Genomic DNA, 8,651 nt, shown 5'->3' with positions numbered 1-8,651 from the left:
TCCAAAAGACCATGCATGTGGAAAAAATGGCGTTCAAAACAATCAATAGTTAAAAGGGTTTAGCAGTCCAAGTAGGAAAGTGGAATATACACAAGTGATATACATAATATATATGATGAGGCCAGAGAAGGCGAAACGAATGTCGGGGCGCGTCTAATGCATGGTATGGGTTTTTATGGCATTAATTTCGTATACTGAGGGTTCATGTAGGTACAACTATATGCAATTTTTTGTGTATATATATATATATATATATATATATATATATATATAGATTATGTATATCATATTTCTGTGTTTTTAATCACTTTAATAACATTTTGATATATTTTTTCTACATTCTTTTGGTAGCCTCGCCTTATTTCGGCAATGTTTTTCTATTATTTGGATAACTATCTCTACATTGTGCCCTATATATTTTTGTGGATAAGATAAACTACTCTGGGTGCAGAAATTGTAATTTAGATTGTGTTGCATGTCCTTTATGTAATATGAGTAAGGTGATCTACTAGGGACAGGCAGGGCCGCCATCAGAACAGTACTGGGGCTATCAGAGGTCCGGTCACCGCTCTAAGAAAAAAGGAGGCCGGTAACTTGCACTAGAAATGAATCTTATGTGATGTATCTCTATGTAAGTGCCACCATTCCTTTCTTTTGAGCTGTGCCGTCGTTTGCTGCTTGTGCCACTGACTTCACTTCTTCACATGGTCTGAAGCGTCTCAGGCAGCGGCAGCTCAGTGGGGAATATACTTATAAAGTTATGTTATTCAATAATAGTAACATCAGTTTTATTTTTGTCAGATGACTGTACCAGGAGCTCAGAGGGACATCTGATATCTACAGAGGATCATGGTATCACACAAAATTCATATGAAAAACATGTCATTACCCCAGATATACCCTCAGCCCATCAGGAGAAAGATCTTTCGTCTAGTTCATCACGGTCTGTAAAGCAAAATAAAGGAATCAAAAGAGGTGTTATACATCAGAGAACTCACACGGGAGAGAAGCCATATTCATGTCCAGAATGTGGGAAATGTTTTACTCACAAATCAAATCTTGTTGAACATCAAAGAACTCACACAGGGGAGAAGCCATTTTCATGCTCAGAATGTGGGAAATGTTTTACTCAGAAATCACATCTTGTTGAACATCAAAGAACTCACACAGGGGAGAAGCCATTTTCATGCTCAGAATGTGGGAAAGGTTTTACTCACAAATCAAATCTTTTTGAACATCAAAGAACTCACACAGGAGAGAAGCCATTTTCATGCTCAGAATGTGGAAAATGTTTTACTCACAAATCAAGTCTTCTTAAACATCAGCAAATTCACACAGGGGAGAAGCCATATTCATGCCCAGAATGTGGGAAATGTTTTGCTCAGATATCAACTTTTGTTAAACATCAGCGAATTCACACAGGGGAGAAGCCATATTCATGCCCAGAATGTGGGAAATATTTTGCTCAGAAATCATATCTTGTTAGACATCAAAAGACTCACACAGAGGAGAAGCCATTTTCATGTTCAGAATGTGGGAAATATTTTTCTCACAAATCAAGTCTTCTTAAACATCAGCAAATTCACACAGGGGAGAAGCCATATTCATGCCCAGAATGTGGGAAATGTTTTGCTCAGGTATCAACTTTTGTTAAACATCAGCGAATTCACACAGGGGAGAAGCCATATTCATGCCCAGAATGTGGGAAATGTTTTGCTCAGATATCAACTTTTGTGAGACATCAGAGAACTCACACAGGAGAGAAGCCATATTCATGCTTAGAATGTGGGAAATGTTTTACTTGTAAATCAAATCTTGTTATCCATCAAAAGTCTCACACTGGGGAGAAGCCATATTCATGCCCAGAATGTGGGAAATGTTTTACTCAAAAATCAAATCTTGTTATTCATCAAAAGTCTCACACTGGGGAGAAGCCATATTCATGCTCAGAATGTGGGAAATGTTTTATTCAGAAATCAAGTCTTGTTGAACATCAAAAAACTCACACAGGGGAGAAGCCTTATTCATGCCCAGAATGTGCAAAATGTTTTACTCACAAGAGACAGCTTGTTCAACATCAGAGAACTCACACAGGAGAAACGCCATTTTCATGCTCAGAATGTGGGAAATGTTTTACTCACAAATCAAATCTAGTTAAACATCAGCAAATTCACACAGGGGAGAAGCCATTTTCTTGCCCAGAATGTGGGAAATCTTTTACTTGTAAATCAATTCTTGATGACCATCAAAAGACTCACACAGGAGAGAAGCCATATTCATGCTCAGAATGTGGGAAATGTTTTACTCACAAATCAAATCTAGTTAGACATCAGCAAATTCACACAGGGGAGAAGCGATTTTCTTGCCCAGAATGTGGGAAATCTTTTACTTATAAATCAATTCTTGTTGACCATCAAAAGACTCACACAGGGGAGAAGCCATATTCATGCCCAGAATGTGGGAAATGTTTTCTTCAGAAGAGAAAGCTTGTTCAACATCAGAGAACTCACACAGGGGAGAAGCCATATTCTTGCCCAGAATGTGGGAAATGTTTTACTTTTAAATCAAGTCTTGTTGACCATCAAAAGATTCACACAGGAGAGAAGCCATATTCATGCCCAGAATGTGGGAAATGTTTTACTCAGAAATCACATCTTGTTAAACATCAAATATCTCACACAGGGGAGAAGTCATATTCTTGCCCAGAATGTGGGAAATGTTTTACTCAGAAATCAAATCTTGTTAAACATCAAATATCTCACACAGGAGAGAAGCCATATTCTTGCCCAGAATGTGGGAAATATTTTAATTGTAAATCAATTCTTGTTGACCATCAAAAGACTCACACAGGGGAGAAGCCATATTCATGCCCAGAATGTGGGAAATGTTTTATTCAAAAGAAAAAGCTTGTTCAACATCAGAGAACTCACACAAGGGAGAAGCCATATTCTTGCCCAGAATGTGGGAAATGTTTTACTTTAAAATCAAGTCTTGTTGACCATCAAAAGATTCACACAGGAGAGAAGCCATATTCATGCCCAGACTGTGGGAAATGTTTTACTCAGAAATCAAATCTTGTTAAACATCAAATATGTCACACAGGGGAGAAGCCATATTCTTGCCCAGAATGTGGGAAATGTTTTACTCAGAAATCAAATCTTGTTAAACATCAAATATCTCACACAGGGGAGAAGCCATATTCTTGCCCAGAATGTGGGAAATGTTTTACTTTTAAATCAATTCTTGTTGACCATCAAAAGACTCACACAGGGGAGAAGCCATATTCTTGCCCAGAATGTGGGAAATGTTTTACTTGGAGATCACAACTTTTTACACATCAGAGAATTCACACAGGGGAGAAGCCATTTTCATGACCAGAATGTGAGAAATGTTTTACTCAGAAGACACAGCTTGTTCAACATCAGAGAACTCACACAGGAGAGAAGCCATATTCTTGCCCAGAATGTGGGAAATGTTTTACTCAGAAATCAAATCTTGTTGAACATATTCAAATAGAAAATATTTCCAACTTCCATTTTAGAACTCACACAGAAAATGCAGTTTTGTTTTCAGAATGGTTTATCCCCAATTCACATCTTAAAACTTACAAGAGCTCTCCAAGTACAGGAGAAATTTTTATTCTTTCCCAAAAACTCATTTTAATGACAATTAGAACAAGAATAAAATACAACATTTAGACTGTAATCACACCTGTGACATAGTTTGATGCAGTTTTTCAGTAAATCCTGGATGGGTTTAGTTTCTCTTTCCCTTTATCCACACATAAATCTTTACAGTCCTTTATTCTTGGCAAGGCCTGGGGTTACAAGAGGTATCTCTGCGGCCTATACTGTTTATACATCTTTCCCATATCCCTCTAAACTATCATATACAGTGACACCTCTCCAGGCCATCGCTCCTCTAAGAAATTCACCCCCTCGTAGGGACTTATAGTTTCGCTAATTTTCCTCCCTTTATTCGACAGCTGCCATTCTATAAGCCGACCGCCCCCTTATGTAACCAAGCCCAATTGTGTAAGTGTAAACTCATACAAGCAGTCTGACACTACACCAGATTTATCACAGTGACTGATACTAGATGATAAATCTTGCCCTATCTATATCCTGTCTAGTCTACATTTATACCACCTCTTACTTGGCTTACTTTGAGACAAAATTTTATAACACAATGTTCTTCGCCAGTAGACAGCTCCATACTGTACAAGTGGTCAATCTCTTTAATCCACTCACCCACTGTCGGGGGCAACTGGGACTACCAGAGCTCAGGAATAACAGCTCTAGCTGCAGCCAGGAAATGTCGGAGGAGCCTATTTTTGATCTTGGCCAAGGGGCCAGGGATTAGGGTAAGAAGAGTCAACTGAGGAGATGATGATCAAGACCCGACGGTGACTTCTGTGTAAATATTAAAGATTGCAGTACAAAATGGTTGTAGCATGGGTCACAACCACTATATAAGATAAGATAATCCTTTAATAGTCCCACATTGGGGAAATTTCAGCGTGTTACAGCAGCATAGTAATACAGATACAGGATAATACAGAGTAATATATTACAGATGTAGACACAGATAAGCTGAGAAGAGAAGATATACTAGGAGTCCATGGCAGCTAAGGAAAAAACAGAAGAGAAGGAGGAAGACCTCATGGTCATCCTCATAATCATTAGTTCTCTGTGCGGAGTGCTCTTCGTTTGGTCTGATGTAGATTATACAGCCTGGTCGCGGTTGGAAGGAAGGACCTGCGATAGCGCTCCTTCTCACACTTGGTGTGAAGCAGACGGTCACTTACAGTGCTGCCAAGTCCCATCAGGGTCCCATACATGGGGTGGGATTTGTTCTCCCGCATGGAGGTCACCACAGACAGTATCCTTCTGTCACCCACCACCTGTACTGGGTCCAAGGGGCTCCCCAGGACAGAGCTGGCCCTCCTGATCAGCCTGTCAAGTCTATTTCTGTCCCTGGTTGATATACTGCTTCCCCAGCAGGCCACACTGAAAAAGATGGCTGAGGCAACCACAGAGTTGAAGAAGGCCCTAAGAAGTGTCCCCCGGACTCCGAAGGCCCTCAGCCTCCTGAGCAGGTAGAGTCTGCTGTGGCCCTTTCTGTGCAGCGCCTCCAGGTGATCAGCCCAGTCTAGTTTATTATTGAGGAGCACACCCAGATACTTATAGGTCCTGACTATCTCAATACATGTTCCTTGGATCTCCACCGGGGTCGGAGCACCTCTCCGTTTACTAAAGTCCACCACCATCTCCTTGGTCTTCCCAGCATTAATCCTGAGCTGGTTCTGCTGGCACCATTCAACAAAATCCCGGTTTAAGTCTTTGTATTCCCTATCGTCGCCATCAGTGATAAGGCCGACTATTGCGGAGTCATCGGAGTACTTCTGTAAGTAACAGCTGGATGAGTTGTGCCTGAAGTCAGCAGTGTACAGTGTGAAGAGAAATGGGGCAAGAACTGTACCTTGTGGTGCCCCCGTACTACAGATCACAGTGTCAGACACACAGTCCTGGGCTCTCACATACTGAGGGCGGTTTGACAGGTAGTCTAGGATCCAGTTGGACAGGTGATGGTCCACACCACCAAGGTGGAGGATAGAGCCCTCGGCTGGTCCAAACCTCTGGGCAGGGTCAGATTGGCTCAGTTTCTGGAGAAGGGCAGGGCATCTATACCGTCTTGTCATAAATTTAAAGTTCTTTTCCTGAGCGTGGCAGGCCATGGGAACTTTGTGATAGAAAAAGAAAATTTTCTGCCAGTCTTGGTCTGAGAGTTGAATTTGGTCCGTATGGATGACCTCTAGTTAAAGAGAGGCCAGATAGTTCTCAATGAGTATCGCAAAGAATTTCACATCATTATTTACGAAGGTGATGACTTTTATTGTGGTTGAGTGCGTTTGGGGACTAAAGGGGTACCCTCATCACAAAAGACGCAAGTTCGGGAGTAAACATTTTGTAGAACTTCACGGGGAGATCACCTAAGCCCAGGCTCTTTCCACTATGGGAGTCCCAGATCACCCAGGAGAGGTCCTCAACCAAGAGTTCCTCATTTAGTGTGGTCCCACTCTCATCCATAAGTTCAGGGAGTGTCATTGCAGCCACCTAATTGTTGATCCTGTTTTGCATCTCTTGCAGAGATAAATCTGAGAGGAGGCCACTACAATTGTAGACATTTGAGTCGTAATCTTAGAAAGATTGAACATTAGGGGGGACAGGGACTCTCCAGGGTCGTTTTAATGGTAGGAACAGTGCCGCACCTCCCATGAGGCGACCTGAAGCGAGCGCTTCAGGCGGCGCTATGCCAGGGCCTCAGGGAGGGCGGCATTTTTGCTAACCTAAGCCAGTCCAGGACAAGCTGTCCTGGACTGGCTTAACACCGAGCAGTGGTTTGGGGAGGCCACTGGGCTCCAGCAGCCTCCCTTCACGCTCAGGCAGAGCGCAGGCAGTCTCCAGGCCTGCTCTCTGCCGGTGAACGGCGCTAAGCCCCGCCCCCTTCGCAAAGTCCCGCCCCTTCCGCTATGCCATGCCCCCGCTCCGCCCCCTCTCCCCGGCGGGGGAGCGGCTTTCTGTAGTTCGCCTCGGGCGGCGAAAGGGGAAGGATCACCCCTGGGTAGGAACAAACCAATTGAGTGGCCGTGGGTGAAGACATTTTTCTAGGGATCTGCCACACTTGTTAGAGAATTCATATTGTCTAAAAGACAATTTGCATATGGTTTCCACTAGGTCCACCAGTGTTTGTGATCCCTGTTGCATTTATGGAAGGATTCAGTTGTTTGTATCTGAGTAAGAAGGCATGAGATCTCAAAAATCCTCTCCCGCTTCAGCCCTCACTCCTTCTTGAATGAAATTCCCGCGCTGACACTATTTAGTGCTTCCCATTGTATCGGGATTGGGGTCACATCATGCTCATGATGGTGAAGAAGGTCCATAATGGCTTGTGAAATCACCCCTGTGCGCGCCCCGTCTTTGAGAAGGTTGGTGTTGAGAGTCCGGCCCCACTCACCTCGCCTTGATAAGGAAATAGTAACATCTACTGTGAGTGTTGTGGACTTGCGAAAAATAGGTGCAGTCTCTCACCTGGAGATGAAGGACCCACGGAACATTGACAAGCCGCATGTCAGCAACCTTAAATTTCAGGGTCTGTGAACGTGACAAAGGGATGGAGAACCTGCCTGACAAGAAATCCAATATTGCATTCATGGTTAATTTCAGGTCTCCTGCCATGACCTTCAAAAAAAGTAAATTTTCATTTTCATGTCCCAATGTTAATAAAATCTGTGAATCAGCTGTAGGGTCAAAATGCTCACTGTACCCCCTGATGTGTTCTGTGTGGGGTGTAGTTTCCAAAACGGTATCACAAATCTCAAATAGCGCTCTTTCCATTCCAAGCCCCACCATGTTCCCATACATCAGATTATGGCCACATATGGGGTATTGCCGTGTTCATGATTCTGATACAGTGTTTCTGACGACAGTCACCCAGGATTATTGGTCAATTAGTCATTGACCTTATCAAAGTCCAAGTGAGAATATAGGAAGTGTAGTTTTAACCCCTTCCTGCCGATGCCACTTTTTGACTTCCTGACCAAGCTCGATTTTTCAAAACTGACGTGTCACTTTATGTGGCAATAACTTTGGAACGCTTTAACTTACCAAAGTGATTTTGAGATTGTTTTTTCGTAACACATTGTACTTCATGTTAGTGGTAAATTTTGGTTGATATGTTTTGTGTTTAATTATGAAAAAATAGGAAATTTGGTGGAAATTTTGAAAAATATGCATTTTATAAAGTTTGAAATGATGTGCATTGCATACAGATAATCAGACTGACAAAATTATATCCTAAATCTCATGTACCAGATCTCTGCTTTATGTCGGCATCAAACTTTAGTCGCGCTTTTATTTTCTACGGACATTATAAGGTTTACAAGTGAAACAACAATATTCAAAATTTTCAAGAAATTTCCAAAACCCATTTTTTACGGGACTAATCCAATTATGAAGGGGTTTTGAAAGACCCCTGTATTAGAAACCCCCATAAGTCACCCCATTTTCAAAACTGCACCCCTTAAATAAGCCAAAACAACATCTATCAAGTATTTCAACCCTATAAGTGCTTAACAGGAATTAAGACAAAATGGAGGTGAAATTTACACATTTGATTTTGTTTTACTAATTTTTTCGTTTAGCCCTAGAATTTGCACATTCACAAGGGGTTAAAGGAGAAAATGCCCCCCACAATTTGTTAGGCAAGTTCTCCCGACTACCATAGTACCCCACTTGTGGGTGTAAACTAATATATGGACACACAGCGAGACGCAGGAGGGAAGGCGCGCCAAAGAGCTTTTAGAGGGCAGATCTGGCTGTGATCAGTTTCATGTCGCATTTACAAAGCCCTAGAGGTGTCAAAACAGCGGAAACCTCTAGAAAGTGACCCCATTGTGAAAACCGCACCCCTCAAAGAATTTATCAAGTAATGTAGTGAGCATTAGTAACCCCGAAGTGAATATATAAGCTGTGCTCCTATGACACAGACGGGGAAGAGGGGCATTCTGGGGGATCAGCGCTGGTGTATTATCGCTCATAAGCTCTAAATCTGGGGTGTCCCCTGAAAACCCTCGCACCGCTTATACATTT

General features: G+C 42.3%; 1 pseudogene; it reads left to right on the top strand.

The window, feature by feature from the left end:
- LOC142189611 (uncharacterized) overlaps positions 1–8,651 on the top strand; it is a 282,275-nt pseudogene that overhangs the window by 150,915 nt on the left and 122,709 nt on the right.

The sequence above is a fragment of the Leptodactylus fuscus genome, chromosome 1, assembly GCF_031893055.1.
Source record: "Leptodactylus fuscus isolate aLepFus1 chromosome 1, aLepFus1.hap2, whole genome shotgun sequence".
NCBI classification, from domain to species: domain Eukaryota; kingdom Metazoa; phylum Chordata; class Amphibia; order Anura; family Leptodactylidae; genus Leptodactylus; species Leptodactylus fuscus.
Note: the sequence above shows the minus strand (reverse complement) of the source record. Positions and strands in the feature narration are given on the sequence as shown.